The sequence below is a fragment of the Aegilops tauschii genome, chromosome 2 (genome assembly GCF_002575655.3).
Source record: "Aegilops tauschii subsp. strangulata cultivar AL8/78 chromosome 2, Aet v6.0, whole genome shotgun sequence".
NCBI lineage: Eukaryota > Viridiplantae > Streptophyta > Magnoliopsida > Poales > Poaceae > Aegilops > Aegilops tauschii.
In genome coordinates, this window is record NC_053036.3 from 253,817,345 (window position 1) to 253,822,551 (window position 5,207).

Consider the following 5,207-nt stretch of genomic DNA (forward strand, 5'->3'; position numbering starts at 1 on the left):
TTTGACACCGACAACGCCCTATGCCAATTAATTATTAGGTTCAAGTATTATTATGGCAAATGTTAAAACCAATGTTGGGCCTTGCTGGAAGAGTTTTATTCAAAGCGAACTATCAAGAGGCCCCATACCCCTCACCATGTTAGGGACGCAAAATCAAGGAACATAACACCGGTATGACGGAAACTAGGGCAGCAAGAGTGGAACAAAACACCAGGCATAAGGCCGAGCCTTCCACCCTTTACCAAGTATATATGTGCATTAATTAAATAAGAGATATTGTGATATTCCATGATATCCATGTCCCAACATGGAACAACCTGCTAGCAACGCTATAAGAGGGGCTGAGCAAAGCGGTAACGTAGCCAAACAACGGTTTGCTAGGAAGGGTAAAAGGTTATAGACTATCATGGCAATTTGGGAGGCTTGATAAACAAGTGGTAGGTAGCGCGACATAGCGATAGCATCGAGACAACTAGCATAGCAAAGATAGTAGTGAGATCCAAGGTGACGGTCATCTTGCCGGAAATCCTGCTAGGAAGTAGAACGAGTCCAAGAAGTAGACGAACCAATGTAGTCGAACGGGTCCTCACAATCACAACGAAACAGAACTATCGAGAAGAAGCACAACCGGAAAGAAGCAAACAACACGGTAAACCAACAAGCATAAACATGGTATGATGCACAATTAAATATGATGCATGTCCGGTTTAAATGAGGCATGGCAAAGTGCAACAAACAATACTACAAATTAAGTGGAGCTCAATATGCAACAAGTTGCATATTGACAAAACACCACATTCATATATTTAGTTCTCTCTCGTTTATGTACCCAACAAAATTAAATGTTGTTAAACATGGCAAGAGGTGAAGCATAATTAAACTAACTATTTAGGCAAGTTTAAATGAGGCCGGAAACATCAAACAACAATTCCGGTAAATCCTCATGTGCATACAGCAATTTAATGCAAACAACAATTTTAAACATTTTAAATGTTGTTATCATGATGCGGATGACATATACAAGTTTTATGCAATTTTATGAAAATGTTGGTATAATAAAATATGAGGCATGTTATGAAGCATTTGGTCACCATGGCGGAACGAAAAGGATGCCACGGCAACGACAACGGGAATGATGCCACGGTAACATTCCGATGATTCGACAACTCGTCGAGATATCGGTGCAAAAGAAGCAAGTGTGCGGATGTGCGGAACATGCTAGAGATGGTGGGGTAATCCCGTTTACCGGGTTCCCACATGTCGGTGGCAAGGCTAACGACGAACGTGCAAGGATCAATTCGGACATGGTGCAAGCAAGTGGTGCATCTCATACAACACACATGCATTCGTTCACGGGCATCGTCTCGGGGTTATACCTTCGAAGCGTGCATTTTCGGGGCGGAACAAGTTCGTAGTGGAAGTAGACATTCTCGCAACGGTCGTAGTGGATGTAGTTGTACACTGATCTTGTCGGATCCACGGCGATGGTAGTCGTACCAATGTTCGGGTCGACGGTAGAGGAACTCGGCGGTCCATGTAGTCGAACTAGGCACATCCGAAGGGTACTTGGTGAATCCCCGTAGTCGTACACGGGTCGTATGGGGAACTTGGCGTCCCCAAGTCGAGGGTAGTGGTTCCCTTGGCGTTGTAGTCATGCATGGTGATAAACGTCGGAGTATTTGATCGTCTCGGTCTCCAAAGTGGCGCAAGGAGAGATGCACAGCCGTGGTCAACTTTGGCCTGGCCTCCATGATGGCGCCGTGGTGGTCTTGCAGCAGCAGCAAAGGCGTCGAGGAGGAGGTGGTCGTGGCATGGAGGCATCCGACAAGGGGAACGCCGGACCAAGGCGAAGGTCAGCAGGGGCGACCCAGCTACAGCAGCAGCGAAGGGAGGCGAGGCAAAGCGACGAAGGAAGCCTGTGAGGGAGCCTGGCGGGAAGGCAGTGGAGGTCGTCGGCGTGGGGACGAGGATGACGAGCTCGAGGCGGCGCTGGGAGGACGACGACGCGATCGTAGGAGGCGGATCCGGAGCGGGAGGTCGCGGACGAGGAACTGGACGGGTCGGTGCGGTCTGACGATATGCTGCGGGGCGGCAGGGCTCCTCGAGGTGGCCAACGGTGGCGAACGCGCGGATCCAGGCGGCAGCGGACAGGATCCGGCGACGAGCGGCTCTGGCTGCTCGATGCAGGGGCGCGGCAGGGACCCATGCAGGTCGTCACGTCGACAGCGGCGCGGGACTTGGCATGCGGCAGCGGCGGGACATGGCAGCAGGGCAGCGGTCTGCAGGGTCGTCGGCGCGGGCGCCATGGCCGGAGGCCAAGGTAGCGGTCGAGGGGATAGGGCGTGGGGCGCTGCCCCTCTGCGTGCGTGTGTGGCGGCGCGAGCAAGGGAACGAGGGAGAGGGGGGTCGAGCGAGTTGGTGGATAAGAGGATATCGGGCAGGCTCTTGGGTCGGCTAGGTCAGGCCGCAGGTGGGCCTGGCTGCTGGGCTTAGGGAGGCCATGGTGGCCTGGGCCGGCTGCTGCGAGCAGGCCGAGCTGCGGCTGCTCTCCTTCTTCTATTCCCTTCTCTTTTATTCTTTAGCAGAAAAAGAAATAGAGAGAAGAAAAGAAAGAGAGGGTTAGGAAAGAACTTGGGCATGGGGTTAATTTTCCCGGACTCAAAAAATGCGCTTGAACCAGGAAAAATAGAAGTGGCATGATCGAAAGACATAAATTTAAATTCACTTGAATATAATTCAAATGGTTTTGAATTGGGACTAGGTTTTTGGTGTGGCCAAAAAATGTTGAGAATTTAGGAAGAGCCTCGATAAACCATAAAAGAATATGAGGACAAGTCGGAGACCAAGAATTGAGATAACAAAGGCATTGGGATTTATCTGCAAGTGTGTCAAAGGTAATTCCACAACAATGGATTACTTTATAATAGCTCCCTAATATTGGGAGGATAATTTATAAAGAGAATTCACCCTTCCCTCGATTTAAATAGATCAACAATCTATGCAATTTATTTAGTTGAGTTAAAAAAAAAGGTTGCATGATGACATGATGCAATGCACATGATGCAAAGATGAATGCAACAAACCAAACAAATCACACGACGAATCTCGGAGTCCATGGAAGCCATCTGGAGTGCCAGTCTTGGGGCGTCACAACTCTCCTCCACTTACAAGAGATCTCGACCCGAGATCTAAGGATGGCACCGGGGAGAAACGAAAGAGGAAGAGGTAAAACAAAGTTGCTTCTTTGACAAATGAGTGAAACCAATGAACCTTGAGAGGTTGAAAAGTTGTGAATGACGAGCACAATGGACAAGAAGGAATTGAAACCCCTCTAGTTGAAACGAGATAAACAAGGAACAAGGAAGAACAAATTCGAACAGCACTCCAGTTGAAAAGAGATGCAAGACTTGATAAGATGAAAAGAAATTGAAGAGATGACACAACTCTCCGGTTAAATGGATAAGCAAGGAAAAGAACATGATCTTGACAAAACAAGATGATGGGTCAAAAAGAGCAACATCACCATGCCTCCGGAAGAAATGAAAGAATTGAATGAAAAGAACGGAGAAGAAAACAACATGTTCTACCTCAAATGAATTTAAGAGAGCGTCCTTAAAAAGAAGGATTGAACGGAGTTGTTGGAAGATCAATACGAAGGGATATGATCCTCGTGGGCTTATGGAGACATCTCGAATTTTATGAGGTGACAACCAGTCACTACCTAAAGATTGATTCGCTGAGAGGAACGAAGAGAAGCAAAACTTTTCTACCGAGATGAGAAGGAGAAAATTGGATCATTGATAAGCACCACAAATAGCAACATTCCTTAGGGAAGGCTTTAAGTGAAATGTAACCCAAGATAACTCCAATGAAGAGATTGACGGGTTGCAAAGGATCTCCTGAACGAAGAGGAAATGATGGGTTTAAATATCTCATTCTTAACAACTTGTGAACCTTGAAAGACGAAGGGACATTGTCAAGAATGACATAACACCACCTCAAATGATAAGGTAAAAGAATTGTACTTCAAAATGCAACATGAAGAAAGCTTGAACTCCTCAAAACAAAACATGTGTTGAGCACCATGTTTATTTTAGAGTATAGCTTGGCGGATCTTAACTTCGAGAGGAATCTTGAAGTACAATTGAAGAATGAAGGAGACCCTTGACGAACCACCATGTTGAAGCTTCGTGAGAACTCCGGTAATAAAAGAATGATGAGATATAATTCATGGATGAAAAGAATAAGATTAAGGCCTTGCGATGATTTAGATGGAGCTTCGCGACGAGACAAGCTAGAAAAACTTGAAACTCCGGAAAAGAAAAGATGAACAACTTAGAGCCAAGAGATTATTCATCATGAACAAACTCCAAAAAGAAGGAATTAAATCAACTTGATGAAAGAAGAATAAGAATTATGTTATGCTTATCCTTCATCAACTAAATTGATGAGAAGCAATGGATTTGCATACTGCTTATTCTCGATGAAGGAATTAAGGGGAGATATAGCACAAAACTTGGGAAGGTCTTCATGAACCACCGGTAGGACTGGAAAGAACGAATGAATTGATATGATAACAATAGGAAAGGAATCTTGAATGGACCACCGTAAGAATTGAAAATGATTGAAGAAAAGTGAACGAATCACCAGGAAGAATTATAAAAAAGAACGAAGATTCTTGAGAGAATTCAGATACAAGAGAATGAAGAGATGACAAGCTGACTAGAGAATACTGGAACGATGCACCGGTAATATTTGGAGAATGAGAGCTAAAAGCTGAGAAAGAATAATTCTGAGATGATAGGCTCCGGAGAATCAAACTGGAAAGACTCTTGAATTGCTCCAGATGGGTGAAAAGAATTCCCACAATCGAATACAATTATGAGAGGATGGCATCAAGCTTGAACTACAGATTTCCAAGAGAACGGAGCATGATTTAAGAGAAACTATACTGCGTTTCAAAATCCGAGAATGACGGTGAGAAACACCACCATGAATTGTTGAGGCACTCTGTAATGAAGAATAGAAAGGTTGAACCAACGATGAAAGAATTAGAAAGTGATCTTGGAGAAGGCATCCGACTGATGAAAAATCATTCTTATGTCAGACTTTGAAATGAATTTGAGAATAACTGCAGAAAAAAATTAGAAGAGTCAGGTAAGATCCTGGGAAAAGACCTGTGGGTTAGGGCCCACTCAAAAGGAAAC

At 45.1% G+C, this 5,207-nt stretch overlaps 1 long non-coding RNA gene across 1 annotated transcript; it reads right to left on the bottom strand.

Annotated features, from left to right (window-relative positions):
- Positions 1 to 237: 237 nt before the first annotated feature.
- LOC120973272 (uncharacterized) lies at positions 238 to 3,111 on the bottom strand. Its single transcript, XR_012202395.1, has 2 exons — positions 1,377 to 3,111; positions 238 to 608 (listed from the first exon to the last, which is right to left on the bottom strand). It is a non-coding gene; the product is annotated as an uncharacterized lncRNA (long non-coding RNA).
- Between the last annotated feature and the right edge of the window lie 2,096 nt (positions 3,112 to 5,207).